This window comes from Rutidosis leptorrhynchoides, chromosome 1, assembly GCF_046630445.1.
Source record: "Rutidosis leptorrhynchoides isolate AG116_Rl617_1_P2 chromosome 1, CSIRO_AGI_Rlap_v1, whole genome shotgun sequence".
Classification (NCBI taxonomy): domain Eukaryota; kingdom Viridiplantae; phylum Streptophyta; class Magnoliopsida; order Asterales; family Asteraceae; genus Rutidosis; species Rutidosis leptorrhynchoides.
The window spans coordinates 158,834,340-158,854,855 of NC_092333.1; positions in this window are offsets into that span (position 1 = coordinate 158,834,340).

The window sequence follows — 20,516 nt, forward strand, 5'->3', positions numbered from 1 at the left end:
CCCTATACCGGGTTCCGTCTTCCTGAATATTAAGATGCTTCTCCGATCCTTTGGGTATTTCATCCTTTAAATTCCCCTTTTTTAAAACTCCTTGTTGCGTCACCTTTATTTGAGTAGTAAGGTTATTATAAATCATTATATTCATAGATTTTACTCGAATGGGTTCTCTGTCCTTCCTGCTCAAGGCATCGGCTACCACATTTGCCTTCCCCGGGTGGTAACGAATCTCAAAGTCGTAATCATTCAATAATTCAATCCACCTACGCTGCCTCATATTCAGTTGTTTCTGATTAAATATGTGTTGAAGACTTTTGTGGTCGGTATATATAATACTTTTGACCCCATATAAGTAGTGCCTCCAAGTCTTTAATGCAAAAACAACCGCACCTAATTCCAAATCATGCGTCGTATAATTTTGCTCGTGAATCTTCAATTGTCTAGACGCATAAGCAATCACCTTCGTTCGTTGCATTAATACACAACCGAGACCTTGCTTTGATGCGTCACAATAAGTCACAAAATCATCATTCCCTTCAGGCAATGACAATATAGGTGCCGTAGTTAGCTTTTTCTTCAATAACTGAAACGATTTCTCTTGTTCATCCTTCCATTCAAATTTCTTCCCTTTATGCGTTAATGCAGTCAAAGGTTTTACTATTCTGGAAAAGTCTTGGATGAACCTTCTGTAGTAACCAGCTAGTCCTAAAAACTGGCGTATGTGTTTCGGAGTTTTCGGGGTTTCCCACTTTTTAACAGTTTCTATCTTTGCCGGATCCACCTTAATACCTTCTTTGTTCACTATGTGACCGAGGAATTGAACTTCTTCCAACCAAAATGCACACTTTGAAAACTTAGCGTACAATTCTTCCTTCCTCAATACTTCTAACACCTTTCTCAAATGTTCACCGTGTTCTTGGTCATTCTTTGAGTAAATAAGTATGTCATCAATGAAAACAATGACAAACTTGTCAAGGTATGGTCCACACACTCGGTTCATAAGGTCCATGAACACAGCTGGTGCATTAGTTAAACCAAACGGCATGACCATAAACTCGTAATGACCGTAACGTATTCTGAAAGAAGTCTTTGGAATATCATCTTCTTTCACCCGCATTTGATGATACCCGGAACGTAAGTCAATCTTTGAATAAACAGACGAGCCTTGTAGTTGATCAAATAAGTCGTCGATTCTCGGTAGTGGGTAGCGGTTCTTGATGGTAAGTTTGTTCAACTCTCGGTAGTCGATACACAACCTGAATGTACCATCTTTCTTCTTGACAAACAAAACAGGAGCTCCCCACGGTGATGTGCTTGGTCGAATGAAACCACGCTCTAAAAGTTCTTGTAATTGGCTTTGCAGTTCTTTCATCTCGCTGGGTGCGAGTCTGTAAGGAGCACGAGCTATTGGTGCAGCTCCTGGTACAAGATCTATTTGAAATTCAACGGATCGATGTGGGGGTAATCCCGGTAATTCTTTCGGAAATACATCGGGAAATTCTTTTGCGACGGGAACATCATTGATGCTCTTTTCTTCAGTTTGTACTTTCTCGACGTGTGCTAGAACAGCATAGCAACCTTTTCTTATTAGTTTTTGTGCCTTCAAATTACTAATAAGATGTAGCTTCGTGTTGCCCTTTTCTCCGTACACCATTAAGGGTTTTCCTTTTTCTCGTATAATGCGAATTGCATTTTTGTAACAAACAACTCTGCTTTCACTTCTTTCAACCAGTCCATACCGATTATCACATCAAAACTCCCTAACTCTACTGGTATCAAATCAATATTAAATGTTTCGCTAACCAGTTTAATTTCTCGATTCCGACATATATTATCTGCTGAAATTAATTTACCATTTGCTAATTCGAGTAAAAATTTACTATCCAAAGGTGTCAATGGACAACTTAATTTAGCACAAAAATCTCTACTCATATAGCTTCTATCCGCACCCGAATCAAATAAAACGTAAGCAGATTTATTGTCAATAAGAAACGTACCCGTAACAAGCTCCGGGTCTTCTTGTGCCTCTGCCGCATTAATATTGAAAACTCTTCCGCGGCCTTGTCCATTCGTGTTCTCCTGGTTCGGGCAATTTCTAATAATGTGGCCCGGTTTTCCACATTTATAACAAACTACATTGGCATAACTTGCTCCGACACTACTTGCTCCGCCATTACTCGTTCCGACACCATTTGTTCCTTTCGTTCTGTTAACCCCTGGTCCATAGACCTCACACTTCACCGCGCTATGACCATTTCTTTTACACTTGTTGCAAAATTTGGTGCAGAACCCCGAGTGATACTTTTCACACCTTTGGCATAGCTGCTTCTGATTGTTGTTGTTGTTGTTGCGGTTATTATTGTTGTTGGGATGATTGTTGTAGTTGCTGTTGTTGTTGTTGTTGTTGTTATTGTTGGGCCGTTTGTTGTAGTTGCGATTGATGTTGCGATTGTTGGGATAATTGTTGCGATTATTGTTGTTGTTATATTGGTGATTCTTATCACCGTTTTCCTCCCACTTTCTTTTGACTTGCTTCACATTGGCCTCTTCAGCAGTCTGTTCTTTAATTCTTTCTTCAATCTGGTTCACTAGTTTGTGAGCCATTCTACATGCCTGTTGTATGGAGGCGGGCTCGTGTGAACTTATATCTTCTTGGATTCTTTCCGGTAATCCTTTCACAAACGCGTCGATCTTCTCTTCCTCATCTTCGAACGCTCCCGGACACAATAGGCACAATTCCGTGAATCGTCTTTCATACGTGGTAATATCAAATCCTTGGGTTTGTAACCCTCTAAGTTCTGTCTTGAGCTTATTGACCTCGGTTCTGGGACGGTACTTCTCGTTCATCAAGTGCTTGAATGCTGACCACGGTAGTGCGTACGCATCGTCTTGTCCCACTTGCTCTAGATAGGTATTCCACCATGTTAACGCAGAACCTGTGAAGGTATGCGTAGCGTACTTCACTTTATCCTCTTCAGTACACTTACTTATGGCAAATACCGATTCGACCTTCTCGGTCCACCGTTTCAATCCGATCGGTCCTTCGGTTCCATCAAATTCTAAAGGTTTGCAGGCAGTGAATTCTTTGTAGGTGCATCTTACACGATTTCCTGTACTGCTAGATCCAAGGTTATTGTTGGTATGTAGCGCAGCCTGTACTGCGGCTATGTTTGAAGCTAGAAAAGTACGGAATTTCTCTTCATTCATATTCACGGTGTGTCGAGTAGTCGGTGCGATTTCCTTCAAAATAGTCAAATGGAACAAGTTAATCATACAGAATATTAAGAGTAGTTAATAGTATTTCGTAGCATAATATGAACTCATTTATAAAAGCTTTTTCTTCATATTAGCGTTTTATAAGTTTAAATTCGGGTAGTACCTACCCGTTAAGTTCATACTTAGTAGCTAATATACAATTCAACTACTACAATTCTATATGAAAAACTGATTATAATAATATTTCGCGTTCAAACTTTTACACAATATTTTACAAACTTACAATACCGCTTATTTTACATATAGCATGAAATATAGCACACAATAAATTTGATACAAGATGGTTGTGAAGATAATTCTAGCTAGTACACAAGTCGTTCAGCAAAGGCAATAAAGACACGTAATTCATACGTCCAGAAACAAGTCATGTATTCTGGTTTTACTAGGATTACTTCCCATCCTTGGTCTTGTGGAACATAACCGTTATGGCCGTTGATAAGACAGCGTGTTGTAACGTCGTCAAAGGGACGAGGGTTACGTAATGTCCAACAGTCCCGTAACAATCTAAAAACCTCATTTCTTACCCCAATTACCGACTCCGTCACTTGTGGAAACGTTTTGTTTAATAGTTGTAGCCCGATGTTCTTGTTCTCACTTTGGTGAGAAGCGAACATTACTAATCCGTAAGCATAACATGCTTCTTTATGTTGCATGTTAGCCGCTTTTTCTAAATCACGAAGTCCAATATTCGGATATATTGAGTCAAAATAATTTCTTAACCCATTGCGTAAAATAGCATTTGGGTTCCCCGCAATATATGCGTCAAAGTAAACACATCGTAACTTATGGATTTCCCAATGTGATATCCCCCATCTTTCGAACGAAAGCCTTTTATAAACCAAGGCATTCTTGGAACGTTCTTCGAATGTCTTACAAACTGATCTCGCCTTAAATAGTTGTGCCGAAGAATTCTGACCGACTCTAGACAAGATTTCATCAATCATGTCTCCGGGTAGGTCTCTTAAAATATTGGGTTGTCTATCCATTTTGTGTTTTTATACTGTAAAATAGATAAGAGTTAGATTCATAAAAAAAAATACTTACTAATACAAGCAATTTTTTACATATATCATAAAGCATAAGCACACTATATTACATATATTACACCACACGAATACAGCTATCTTATTCCGACTCGCTTGTTTCTTCTTCTTCGGTTTTGGTTCGTTTTGCCAAGTTTCTAGGGATATATGATGTTCCCCTAATACGAGCCGTCGTTATCCACATTGGTTTAGAAAAACCTGGTGGTTTAGAGGTTCCCGGGTCATTGTTACAACTTAAGGACTTCGGGGGTTGACGATACATATAAAGTTCATCGGGGTTGGAATTAGATTTCTCTATTTTTATGCCATTTCCCTTATTATTTTCTTTTGCCTTTTTAAATTCAGTTGGGGTAATTTCTATAACATCATCGGAATTCTCGTCGGAATCCGATTCATCGGAGAATTGGTAATCCTCCCAATATTTTGCTTCCTTGGCGGAAACACCATTGACCATAATTAACCTTGGTCGGTTAGTTGAGGATTTTCTTTTACTTAACCGTTTTATTATTTCCCCCATCGGTTCTATTTCTTCATCCGGTTCCGATTCTTCTTCCGGTTCCGATTCTTCTTCTGGTTCCGACTCTTCTTCCGGTTCCTCTTCGGGAACTTGTGAATCAGTCCACGAATCATTCCAATTTACATTTGACTCTTCATTATTATTAGGTGAGTCAATGGGACTTGTTCTAGAGGTAGACATCTATCACATAATATCAAATGCGTTAAGAGATTAATATATCACATAATATTCACATGTTAAAAATATATAGTTTCCAACAAAATTTGTTAAGAAATCATTTTTCAAGTAAACACGGTCGAAGTCCAGAATCACTAATGCATCCTAACAAACTCGATAAGACACACTAATGCAAAATTCTAGTTCTCTAAGACCAACGCTCTGATACCAACTGAAATGTCCCGTTCTTATTGATTAAAAACGTTCCATATTAATTGATTTCGTTGCGAGGTTTTGACCTCTATATGAGACGTTTTTCAAAGACTGCATTCATTTTAAAACAAACCATAACCTTTATTTCATCAATAAAGGTTTAAAAAGCTTTACGTAGATTATCAAATAATGATAATCTAAAATATCCTGTTTACACACGACCATTACATAATGGTTTACAATACAAATATGTTACAACAAAATAAGTTTCTTGAATGCAGTTTTTACACAATATCATACAAGCATGGACTCCAAATCTCGTCCTTATTTAAGTATGCGACAGCGGAAGCTCTTAATAATCACCTGAGAATAAACATGCTTAAAACGTCAACAAAAATGTTGGTGAGTTATAGGTTTAACCTATATATATCAAATCATAATAATAGACCACAAGATTTCATATTTCAATACACATCCCATACATAGAGATAAAAATCATTCATATGGTGAACACCTGGTAACCGACATTAACAAGATGCATATATAAGAATATCCCCATCATTCCGGGACACCCTTCGGATATGATATAAATTTCGAAGTACTAAAGCATCCGGTACTTTGGATGGGGTTTGTTAAGCCCAATAGATCTATCTTTAGGATTCGCGTCAATTAGGGTGTCTGTTCCCTAATTCTTAGATTACCAGACTTAATAAAAAGGGGCATATTCGATTTCGATTGTTCAACCATAGAATGTAGTTTCACGTACTTGTGTCTATTTTGTAAATAATTTATAAAACCTGCATGTATTCTCATCCCAAAAATATTAGATTTTAAAAGTGGGACTATAACTCACTTTCACAGATTTTTACTTCGTCGGGAAGTAAGACTTGGCCACTCCAACATTCACATATAGAGTGTCTATGGTTGTTCCGAAATATATATAGATGTGTCGACATGATAGGTCGAAACATTGTATACGTGTCTATGGTATCTCAAGATTACATAATATACAATACAAGTTGATTAATTTATGGTTGGAATAGATTTGTTACCAATTTTCACGTAGCTAAAATGAGAAAAATTATCCAATCTTATTTTACCCATAACTTCTTCATTTTAAATCCGTTTTGAGTGAATCAAATTGCTATGGTTTCATATTGAACTCTATTTTATGAATCTAAACATAAAAATTATAGGTTTATAGTCGGGAAAATAAGTTACAAGTCGTTTTTGTAAAGGTAGTCATTTCAGTCGAAAGAACGACGTCTAGATGACCATTTTAGAAAACATACTTCCACTTTGAGTTTAACCATAATTTTTGGATATAGTTTAATGTTCATAATAAAAATCATTTTCTCAGAATAACAACTTTTAAATCAAAGTTTATCATAGTTTTTAATTAACTAACCCAAAACAGCCCGCGGTGTTACTACGACGGCGTAAATCCGGTTTTAGGGTGTTTTTCGTGTTTCCAGGTTTTAAATCATTAAGTTAGCATATCATATAGATATAGAACATGTGTTTAGTTGATTTTAAAAGTCAAGTTAGAAGGATTAACTTTTGTTTGCGAACAAGTTTAGAATTAACTAAACTATGTTCTAGTGATTACAAGTTTAAACCTTCGAATAAGATAGCTTTATATGTATGAATCGAATGATGTTATGAACATCATTACTACCTTAAGTTCCTTGGATAAACCTACTGGAAAAGAGAAAAATGGATCTAGCTTCAACGGATCCTTGGATGGCTCGAAGTTCTTGAAGCAGAATCATGACACGAAAACAAGTTCAAGTAAGATCATCACTTGAAATAAGATTGTTATAGTTATAGAAATTGAACCAAAGTTTGAATATGATTATTACCTTGTATTAGAATGATAACCTACTGTAAGAAACAAAGATTTCTTGAGGTTGGATGATCACCTTACAAGATTGGAAGTGAGCTAGCAAACTTGAAAGTATTCTTGATTTTATGTAACTAGAACTTGTAGAATATATGAAGAACACTTAGAACTTGAAGATAGAACTTGAGAGAGATCAATTAGATGAATAAAATTGAAGAATGAAAGTATTTATAGGTGTTTTTAGTCGTTGGTGTATGGATTAGATATAAAGGATATGTAATTTTGTTTTCATGTAAATAAGTCATGAATGATTACTCATATTTTTGTAATTTTATGAGATATTTCATGCTAGTTGCCAAATGATGGTTCCCACATGTGTTAGGTGACTCACATGGGCTGCTAAGAGCTGATCATTGGAGTGTATATACCAATAGTACATACATCTAAAAGTTGTGTATTGTACGAGTACGGATACGGGTGCATACGAGTAGAATTGTTGATGAAACTTAACGAGGATGTAATTGTAAGCATTTTTGTTAAGTAGAAGTATTTTGATAAGTGTATTGAAGTCTTTCAAAAGTGTATAAATACATATTAAAACACTACATGTATATACATTTTAACTGAGTCGTTAAGTCATCGTTAGTCGTTATATGTAAGTGTTGTTTTGAAACCTTTAGGTTAACGATCTTGTTAAATGTTGTTAACCCAATGTTTATAATATCAAATGAGATTTTAAATTATTATATTATCATGATATTATCATGTATGAATATCTCTTAATATGATATATATACATTAAATGTCTTTACAACGATAATCGTTACATATATGTCTCGTTTAAAAATCATTAAGTTAGTAGTCTTGTTTTTACATATGTAGTTCATTGTTAATATACTTAATGATATGTTTACTTATCATAGTATCATGTTAACTATATATATATATATCCATATATATGTCATCATATAGTTTTTACAAGTTTTAACGTTCGTGAATCACCGGTCAACTTGGGTGGTCAATTGTCTATATGAAACATATTTCAATTAATCAAGTCTTAACAAGTTTGATTGCTTAACATGTTGGAAACATTTAATCATGTAAATATCAATCTCAATTAATATATATAAACATGGAAAAGTTCGGGTCACTACAGTTAGCAAGTGGGTGACACAAAACCATAAGTTTTGAGCTAAAATTTTCAAATCTGAAACCCACAAAACCCACAAAAATATTTTGCAAACACCGGTGAAGGGTTATTCCGGAAAAATTGTCTAGGGTAAAATCTAGCTTGAATTTTCAAAAGATCAAATGTTTTCATAAAGATCCAATTTCCTAACAGATCTAAATTTTCATAGTCATGTGGGACTGTAAACCGCCTTTCAAAAGTGCACTTTGCTTTGGAAACCGAAAGTAAATCGGCTATTTGATTGCAAGTGTCATTGACCTAAACCCGAGGCAACTGTGGATGACACACCCACCTTTAACCATGGTTCTATCGTTACTACCATTGTTCATACCGCCATCTCAAAATCACTAATGTATAAAGTGTGAAGAATAAAGAAGTGATTCGTGTGATGTATTATATTTCAAGTTCTGTATTGCTTGAGGACAAGCAACGTTCAAGTGTGGGGATATTTGATAGTGCTCCAAATGAACATATATTTAGTAGCAATATCCTCCCAACATGTAAATTATTTAGTTGTAATTGTCCTATTTTAAGTTGTAATCGTTTATATTAAATAAGTGCGAAGACAAAAGGCGAAAACGACGATTTAAAGACGCAAATGACCAAAAAGCTTAAATGTACAAGATACAATCCAAGTGGTTCAATTTATTGATAAGAAACGTCTAAAAATGACAAAAGTACAAGTTGCGGAACGCAAAGTACAAGATATTAAATTGTACGCAAGGACGTTCGAAAATCCGGAACCGGGACATGAGTCAACTATCAACGCCCGACGCAACGGACCAAAAATTACAAGTCAGTTATGCACAAGAATATAATATAATATATAAATAATTATATTAATTATTTATATTTTATATTTATATATTTATTATGTCGACAAGCTAGGAGCCAAAAGTTTGTGAGCTGGATTTTCAAACTCCACGACTCGCGGAGTTTGAAGGCCAAAAACTCCATGACTCGCGGAGCTGCCAAATTCCAAAATGCCTATAAAAGGTCACGAATTCTGCGAGTAAAAATAACATAATAATAATAATACTCCGTAGTATAATATAATATATATATATATATATATATATATATATATATATATATATATATATATATATATATATATATATATATATATAATATAGATTAGTGTTATATTAGATTAGTTCGGGTTATGTAAAGGTTATTTTACGGGTTTTAAAGTCGGAGCTCTGTCCGTGTAACACTACGCGATAAATAATCAATGTAAGCTATGTTCTCCTTTTTAAATTAATGTCTCGTACTTAAGTTATTATTATGCTTATTTAAGATGAAGTAATCATGATGTTGGGCTAAAAATATTAAAATTGAGTAATTGGGCTTTGTACCATAATTGGGGTTTGGACAAAAGAACGACACTTGTGGAAATTAGACTATGGGCTATTAATGGGCTTTATATTTGTTTAACTTAATGATAGTTTGTTAATTTTAATATAAAGATTTATAATTGGATGTACCTATAAATAACCATATACACTCGATCGGACACGATGGGCGGGGTATTTATATGTACGAATGATCGTTCATTTAACCGGACACGGGAATGGATTAATAGTCTATGGAATTATTAAAACATGGGTGAAATTATGTACAAGGACACTTGGCATAATTGATAACAAAGTATTAAAACCTTGGGTTACACGCAGTCGATATCCTGGTGTAATTATTAAACAAAGTATTAAAACCTTGTTACAGTTTAAGTCCCCAATTAGTTGGAATATTTGACTTCGGGTATAAGAATAAATTGACGAGGACGCTCGCACTTTAAATTTATGACCGATGGACTGTTATGGACAAAAACCAGACGGACATATTAAATAATCCAGGATAAAGGACAATTAACCCATGGGCATAAAACTAAAATCAACACGTCAACCATCATGGTTACGGAAGTTTAAATAAGCATAATATATTTTATTTCATATTTCCTCGTACTTTTATTTATTGTCATTTTAATTATTGTTATTTATTTTATATTGTTAGTTAAATATCGTCATTTACTTTACACTTCGCTTAAAATATAAAATCGACAAACCGGTCATTAAACGGTAAAACCCCCTTTTATATATTATTAATATAATATATTTTGTACGAATATAATTGTTTAAAATATAGTGTGAAATAAGCCAGCTCCCTGTGGAACGAACCGGACTTACTAAAAACTACACTACTCTACGATTAGGTACAATGCCTATAGTGTTGTAGCAAGGTTTAGGTATATCCCATTTGTAAATAAATAATTAAAACTTGTGTAATTTGTATCCCATTTGTGAGCTGTATTTACAAACTCCGCGACTCGCGGAGTTTGAAGGCAAAATGGGCCGCGAGTCGCGGAGACCCAAAGTTTCCATAAGCAACGCTTAAAGTGGACTTTTTCAAGTCTAAAATTCATGAACTTGATTTTTGAGAGATAATGCCATTTGAAACTTGTTTAATTGCTAGTAATGATTATTTTGACATGTTATTTGAGTTGAATGCTTATGAACTTGGCGAACATTTTCGTATATGCTTATTTGAAAAAGTGTAGATTTGATGAAAATATGAAAATGAGCTTAAGTTTGATATAAATTGATCATGTCATTATTTTGATTGATGATTTTGCTGAAACTAATGCATATTTGGATGCACAAAAATTGTGTTTGATGTGTTTTGCAGACTGAAAGGGGTGAATCTTCATCCCAAGCTCGCAATGCTCCTGCTGAGAATGCGGAACAACAGGAGGTGGATAACTACTACAAGCAAGATATACCTCATCCAGTCATGACATTTTCTGATATGCACTTGGAAGATTTGCACCCGAACCTGAGATTTGACAGACTTTGGATAGATTATCCAAAATACCAAAGGGGTGTGCATACTCTTCATTCTAAAGTTGTTGAGGTACCGAGGGTCATAGAATGGGGACCATTAGAAGCTGTAGAATTGGCCGGGCCAATTAGGGAATTACTTGCACAGAGGTATGGTAATTCTACTTTTGACGACTGGGTACGTTTATTCACCATGCGTAGACCTGTATATAAAGTATGGTGTGAAGAATTGTTGTGTAGTATAGAATTAAATGATCGGGTAGCTAGTTTAACCGATCGATCTTTTATTAGATTTTTGTTAGGAGGTTCGATGCGCCACATGTCTTTACTAGACATGGCTCAGGCTTTACGTATATATACGCCTGAGGAGTTAGCATCTGCCGATTGTAGAGGGTTGATACTAAATGGTAGAAAGATAGATGAAAATTTTGATACACATGGTGTATGGAGTCAAATGACAAGCCATCACTGATTCAAAGGGGGAAATTACTCTTATTTGGATATAGATAGAGCTGAATTAAGAGTGATTCATAGGTTTTTAGCTAATTCGGTTACACAAAGAGGTAAGAACAAGGAAAAGGTAAATGAACAGGATTTGTTTTACCATATGTGTATTCGAGACCCACAAAGCGCTGTAAGTATACCTTATTGTGTGGGTTATTATTTATCAGCTATGGTTAGGGGGATGAGACCGCATAGCATAATAGGAGGTGGTATTTTTATTACTTTGATTACTGAATATCTCGGTGTGGATATTAGTCGGGGGGGATTATTAGTCGAAGAACCAGAACCCCGAGATACAATAGGTTTAAATGTATACCATGGTGCAAAAGTTTTGAAGAGGCGAAATAACGCCGCAGTACAATACCATGGTAGACATCCACAGGTTGAGAGAAACCAACAGCAAGGTAATGTAGGAGGGGGGAATGAAATGCAAGAAATGCAAAGGTTTATAGCTTCACAGGAGTACGAAAATGCTAGACAGAGAGCATTTGAAGATTGGCAAGTTCATCAAAACCAAATCATAGCTCATTGCCAACATATAGGTAGAAACTATATTCCTACGCCAAAACCCATATTCCCTCCCTGGTCTATAGAGATGCAACCACCGTATCCTACGTATAACCCTGCCGAAGCATTCTATAGCACCTATGGTTATGCTTGGAACCCCTATTGGTACCAGTATCATCCCTAGTCTACTTAGTTTTATTTATTTTGTAATTTGTAATATTGATACGTTTAATACTTATGTTAATATTGTAATAGTTTTTATAATTTTCTAACTTTTATTCTTAGATTTTAATAATTTTTGAATGTGGGGTAATATACCAAACTTCAAAAATATGTATATATGTTTGCAGTTTATCTTATGTACACAACAGGGTAAAACAACGCATTTTCAAAGACTGACATTAAGTTCAGCAAAAGTAACTAATTTTGACGACAAGATGCAAAATATATGTGAAATAACAACAAGACGGAATGAACAAATGATGTGCACCATTTATCATTCAGCAAACAAACGCCAATATATTTGGAAACTTTGGTAAAAATTTAATCATTTTCACACAAATCACCCTCAATAATTTAAATTGTTACTGATTTCTTGCAAATGAGGGCATTGCAAGATCTTAAGTGTGGGAAGGGGTTAAATTCTTTCGGATTTTAAAATTTTTACTTTATACACTTGGTTACTATTAAAAATACTAGTAAAGAAGTAGTTGTATTAGAATCTAGTGCTCTCTGATAATAAAGAACAGCCCTAGTCTTATATACTGACTACCCAATTCTAGTAAAAATTTTCAAAATTTTCAATTAAATGAACTCAAAATCATGTTTATACATATTTATGAACGATAAAACTAGGTTTTAACACCGAAATTATTGTAACCTCGGAAAGGACATAAATTGAGAAACAAATCAAAATGTTAAAATTCATTTAAAATGGAATAGAGGACAATAAAAAGGAAAATAAAAGCCAAGTGTGGGAAAATTCTCCAAGTTATTCAAAACATATATCACATATTTTTGTACAAATAACTGAAAATACTTTTGCTTTGGACTAAATTAAACTGTTTTACCCGATGAAAGAAAAGAAGAGATGGATCTACACGATGAATCAATTCCATCATTAAAAGGAAGTAAAGTCTTCCGAAAAAGACACGCGCTTCTTGATTTAGGTCAAGAAGTTGTCGTCTAGACCAGCTGTAGGTTGACGAAAAATCTAGAAAAGTCATCACTAAAATCAGCAGGAAATCCACGGACCTCAGCATTAAACAGGGTCGCCAAGTGGTCAGATTTATCCTAACCATGAGAAGGATTTATCTCGTAAAATGGGGGGGCACTATGCAAATTAGCTGGATAAGACTAATGAATCAGATCCCCAGAAAGGATAATCTCCTTAAAAGATTAAAAATCAGCTTTTAAGCCTGATATTACTCAATCCTTGAGATTGACCTTAAAGATTGAGAATTACAAACTCATGGAATTCAATGATATCTAAACTCGAGCTTGAACGAGAAAATATTTTGATCAAAATTATAAACCGATTTGTTTTCTGAAAACCCTATTTTCAATGCGTTCATTACCATTGAACGTAAATTCCTAGGAATTCACCTGGAATTCATTAGGTCACCTGAACGAAATCGGGTGTCAACCGTAAGAACGGTGGTTGCATAGTGGTCAAAGACAGGACCTTGTGCCAGACTGAAAAATCATAATGGTGAACTTTACTATTGCTCCTACCAAGGATAGTAATTGCGTCCGACACGTTATAGACCATAATCAAATGCATGTCATTAGACATTTCCTTAACAGTTGCTTGTTCAATGCTTTCCTGTACAACCGGACGGTAGTTTACCGAAAGGTAATATACGGGACAAGTAAACTGGACGTGTTGCTTTCCAAATACAAGGTTAGCAAGTGGGTGACACAAAACCATAAGTTTTGAGCTAAAATTTTCAAATCTGAAACCCACCAAACCCACAAAAATATTTTGCAAACACCGGTAAAGGGTTATTCCGGAAAACTTATCTAGGGTAAAAACTAGATTTAATTTTCAAAAGATCAAATGTTTTCATAAAGATCCAATTTCCTTAATGGATCTAAATTTTTATAGTCATGTGGGATTGTAAACCATATCGTTACTACCATTGTTTATACCGCCGTATAGAAATCACTGATGTACAAAGTGTGAAGAATAAAGAAGTGATTCTAGTATTTCAAGACGATATTGCTTGAGGACAAGCAACGCTCAAGTATGGGAATAATTGATAATGCTAAAAACGAACATATATTTCATAGCATTATTCCTCAAGAAAGACAAGCTTTTAGTTGCAATTGTTCTATTTACAAGTGATATTCGTTTAAATAATAAAAGGTGAAGACAAAAGACAGATTCGACGAATTGAAGACGCAAACGACCAAAAAGCTCAAAAGTACAAAAGACAATCAAAGAGGTTCCAATTATTGATAAGAAACGTCTCGAAATTACAAGAGTACAAGATTCAAAACGCAAAGTACAAGATATTAAATTGTACGCAAGGACGTTCGAAAATCCAGAACCGGGACCAGAGTCAACTCTCAACGCTCGACGCAACGGACTAAAAATTACAAGTTAATTATATATATAAATATAATATAATATATAATTAATTATATTAATTATATATATATTATATTTATAAAATAAATCGTCGGCAAACAAAGAGCCAAAAGCTGGTGAGCTGTATTTACAAACTCTGCGACTCGCGGAGTTTGAAGGCAAAATGGGCCGCGAGTCGCGGAGACCCAAAGTTTGAAACTCCCTATAAAGCCAACCGAATTCTGATCATTTTTGATCATCAATATATCCATCTCTCTATCTATATCGTATATATTTATATTTATATTTTAATTTTAATTTTAATTTTAATTTTAATCCTAATAATAAGGGTATATTAGCGAATGTTGTAAGGGTGTAAGTCGAAATTCTGTCCGTGTAACGCTATGCTATTTTTAATCATTGTAAGTTATGTTCAACCTTTTTAATTTAATGTCTCGTAGCTAAGTTATTATTATGCTTATTTAATCCGAAGTAATCATGATGTTGGGCTAATTACTAAAATTGGGTAATTGAGCTTTGTACCATAATTGGGGTTTGGACAAAAGAACGACACTTGTGGAAATTAGACTATGGGCTATTAATGGGCTTTATATTTGTTTAACTAAACGATAGTTTGTTAATGTTAATATAAAGATTTACAATTGGGCGTCCCTATAAATTACCATATACACTCGATCGGACACGATGGGCGGGGTATTTATATGTACGAATAATCGTTCATTTAACCGGACACGGGAATGGATTAATAGCCACTAGAATAATTAAAACAGGGGTGAAATTATGTACAAGGACACTTGGTATAATTGATAACAAAATATTAAAACCTTGGGTTACACTCAGTCGACATCCTGGTGTAATTATTAAACAAAGTATTAAAATCTTGTTACAGTTTAAGTCCCCAATTAGTTGAAATATTTAACTTCGGGTATAAGGATAATTTGACGAGGATACTCGCACTTTATATTTATGACTGATGGACTGTTATGGACAAAAACCAGACGGACATATTAAATAATCCAGGACAAAGGACAATTAACCCATGAGCATAAAACTAAAATCAACACGTCAAACATCATGATTACGGAAGTTTAAATAAGCATAATTCTTTTATTTCATATTTAATTTCCTTTATTTTATATTTAATTGCACTTCTAATTATCGCATTTTATTTATTGTTATTGTATTTAATTGCACTTTTAATTGTCGTACTTTTTAATTATCGCAAGTTTATTTTATCGCAATTTCATTATCGTTATTTACTTTACGCTTTAATTAAAGTTTTGTATTTATTTTTAATATTTTACATTTGGTTTTAACTGCGACTAAAGTTTTAAAATCGACAAACCGGTCATTAAACGGTAAAAAAAAACCCCCTTTATAATAATAATATTACTTGTATATATATTTGTATTTTTATAAAAGTAAACTAATATAGCGTTAAGCTTTGTTTAAAAAAAAAAGATTCCCTGTGGAAAGAACCGGACTTACTAAAAACTACACTACTGTACGATTAGGTACACTACCTATACGTGTTGTAGCAAGGTTTAAGTATATCCATTCTATAAATAAATAAATATCTTGTGTAAAATTGTATCGTATTTAATAGTATTTTCTGCTAAAATTAATAGCTATTTTATATACACCTCGCACGACATCAAGTTATTTAATAGTCTAATTTCCATATTTAATAGTTTTTTTTTACTAAAAACTATTTTATTTATTTATAGAATGGATATACTTAAACCTTGCTACAACACTTATAGGCAGTGTACCTAATCGTACAGTAGTGTAGTTTTTAGTAAGTCCGGTTCGTTCCACAGGGAATCTTTTTTTTTTAAACAAAGCTTAACGCTATATTAGTTTACTTTTATAAAAATACAAATATATATACAAGTAATATTATTATTATAAAGGGGGTTTTTTTTACCGTTTAATGACCGGTTTGTCGATTTTAAAACTTTAGTCGCAGTTAAAACCAAATGTAAAATATTAAAAGTAAATACAAAACTTAAATTAAAGCGTAAAGTAAATAACGATAATGAAATTGCGAATAATAAAAGTGCGATAAAATAAACTTGCGATAATTAAAAAGTACGACAATTAAAAGTGCAATTAAATACAATAACAATAAATAAAATGCGATAATTAGAAGTGCAATTAAATATAAAATAAAGGAAATTAAATATGAAATAAAAGAATTATGCTTATTTAAACTTCAGTAATCATGATGTTTGACGTGTTGATTTTAGTTTTATGCCCATGGGTTAATTGTCCTTTGTCCTGGATTATTTAATATGTCCGTCTGGTTTTTGTCCATAACAGTCCATCAGTCATAAATATAAAGTGCGAGTATCCTCGTCAAATTATCCTTATACCCGAAGTTAAATATTCTAACTAATTGGGGACTTAAACTGTAACAAGATTTTAATACTTTGTTTAATAATTACACCAGGATGTCGACTGAGTGTAACCCAAGGTTTTAATATTTTGTTATCAATTATACCAAGTGTCCTTGTACATAATTTCACCCCTGTTTTAATTATTCTAGTGGCTATTAATCCATTCCCGTGTTCGGTTAAATGAACGATTATTCGTACATATAAATACCCTGCCCATCATGTCCGATCGAGTGTATATGGTAATTTATAGGGACGCCCAATTGTAAATCTTTATATTAACATTAACAAACTATCATTTAGTTAAACAAATATAAAGCCCATTAATAGCCCATAGTCTAATTTCCACAAGTGTCGTTCTTTTGTCCAAACCCCAATTATGGTACAAAGCTCAATTACCCAATTTTAGTAATTAGCCCAACATCATGATTACTTCGGATTAAATAAGCATAATAATAACTTAGCTACGAGACATTAAATTAAAAAGGTTGAACATAACTTACAATGATTAAAAATAGCGTAGCGTTACACGGACAGAATTTCGACTTACACCCTTACAACATTCGCTAACATACCCTTATTATTAGGATTAAAATTAAAATTAAAATATAAATATAAATATATACGATATAGATAGAGAGATGGATATATTGATGTTTAAAAATGATCAGAATTCGGTTGGCTTTATAGGGAGTTTCAAACTTTGGGTCTCCGCGACTCGCGGCCCATTTTGCCTTCAAACTCCGCGAGTCGCGGAGTTTGTAAATACAGCTCACCAGCTTTTGGCTCTTTGTTTGCCGACGATTTATTTTATAAATATAATATATATATAATTAATATAATTAATTATATATTATATTATATTTATATATATAATTAACTTGTAATTTTTAGTCCGTTGCGTCGAGCGTTGAGAGTTGACTCTGGTCCCGGTTCCGGATTTTCGAACGTCCTTGCGTACAATTTAATATCTTGTACTTTGCGTTTTGAATCTTGTACTCTTGTAATTTCGAGACGTTTCTTATCAATAATTGGAACCTCTTTGATTGTCTTTTGTACTTTTGAGCTTTTTGGTCGTTTGCGTCTTCAATTCATCGAATCTGTCTTTTGTCTTCACCTTTTATTATTTAAACGAATATCACTTGTAAATAGAACAATTGCAACTAAAAGCTTGTCTTTCTTGAGGAATAATGCTATGAAATATATGTTCGTTTTTAGCATTATCAAATATTCCCACACTTGAGCGTTACTTGTCCTCAAGCAATATCGTCTTGAAATACTAGAATCACTTCTTTATTCTTCACACTTTGTACATCAGTGATTTCTATACGGCGGTATAAACAATGGTAGTAACGATATGGTTTACAGTCCCACATGACTATAAAAATTTAGATCCATTAAGGAAATTGGATCTTTATGAAAACATTTGATCTTTTGAAAATTAAATCTAGTTTTTACCCTAGATAAGTTTTCCGGAATAACCCTTTACCGGTGTTTGCAAAATATTTTTGTGGGTTTGGTGGGTTTCAGATTTGAAAATTTTAGCTCAAAACTTATGGTTTTGTGTCACCCACTTGCTAACCTTGTATTTGGAAAGCAACACGTCCAGTTTACTTGTCCCGTATATTACCTTTCGGTAAACTACCGTCCGGTTGTAAAGGAAAGCGTTGAACAAGCAACTGTTAAGGCAATGTCTAATGACATGCATTTGATTATGGTCTATAACGTGTCAGACGCAATTACTATCCTTGGTAGGAGCAATAGTAAAGTTCACCCTTATGATTTTTCGGTCTGGCACAAGGTCCTGTCTTTGACCACTATGCAACCACCGTTCTTACGGTTGACACCCGATTTAGTTCAGGTGACCTAATGAATTCCAGGTGAATTCCTAGGATTTTACGTTCAATGGTAATGAACGCATTGAAAATAGGGTTTTCAGAAAACAAATCGGTTTATAATTTTGATCAAAATATTTTCTCGTTCAAGCTCGAGTTTAGATATCATTGAATTCCATGAGTTTGTAATTCTCAATCTTTAAGGTCAATCTCAAGGATTGAGTAATATCAGGCTTAAAAGCTGATTTTTGATCTTTTAAGGAGATTATCCTTTCTGGGGATCTGATTCATTAGTCTTATCCAGCTAATTTGTATGGTGCCCCCCCATTTTACGAGATAAATCCTTCTCATGGTTAGGATAAATCTGACCACTTGGTGACCCTGTTTAATGCTGAGGTTCGTGGATTTCCTGCTGATTTTAGTGATGACTTTTCTAGATTTTTCGTCAACCTACAGCTGGTCTGGACGACAACTTCTTGACCTAAATCAAGAAGCGCGTGTCTTTTTCGGAAGACTTTACTTCCTTTTAATGATGGAATCGATTCATCGTGTAGATCCATCTCTTCTTTTCTTTCATCGGGTAAAACAGTTTAGTTTAGTCCAAAGCAAAAGTATTTTCAGTTATTTGTACAAAAATATGTGATATATGTTTTGAATAACTTGGAGAATTTTCCCACACTTGGCTTTTATTTTCCTTTTTATTGTCCTCTATTCCATTTTAAATGAATTTTAACATTTTGATTTGTTTCTCAATTTATGTCCTTTCCGAGGTTACAATAATTTCGGTATTAAAACCTAGTTTTATCGTTCATAAATATGTATAAACATGATTTTGAGTTCATTTAATTGAAAATTTTGAAAACTTTTACTAGAATTGGGTAGTCAGTATATAAGACTAGGGCTGTTCTTTATTATCAGAGAGCACTAGATTCTAATACAACTACTACTTTACTAGTATTTCTAATGGTAACCAAGTGTATAAAGTAAAAATTTTAAAATCCGAAAGAATTTAACCCCTTCCCACACTTAAGATCTTGCAATGCCCTCATTTACAAGAAATCAGTAACAATTTAAATTATTGAGGGTGATTTGTGTGTAAATGATTAAATTTTTACCAAAGTTTCCAAATATATTGGCGTTTGTTTGCTGAATGATAAATGGTGCACATCATTTGTTCATTCCGTCTTGTTGTTATTTCACATATATTTTGCATCTTGTCGTCAAAATTAGTTGCTTTTACTGAACTTAATGCCAGTCTTTGAAAATGCGTTGTTTTACCCTGTTGTGTACATAAGATAAACTGCAAACATATATACATATTTTTGAAGTTTGGTATATTACCCCACATTCAAAAATTATTAAAATCTAAGAATAAAAGTTAGAAAATTATAAAAACTATTACAATATTAACATAAGTATTAAACGTATCAATATTACAAATTACAAAATAAATAAAACTAAGTAGACTAGGGATGATACTGATACCAATAGGGGTTCCAGGCATAACCATAGGTGCTATAGAATGCTTCGGCAGAGTTATACGTAGGATACGGTGGTTGAATCTCTATAGACCAGGGAGGGAATATGGGTTTTGGAGTAGGAATATAGTT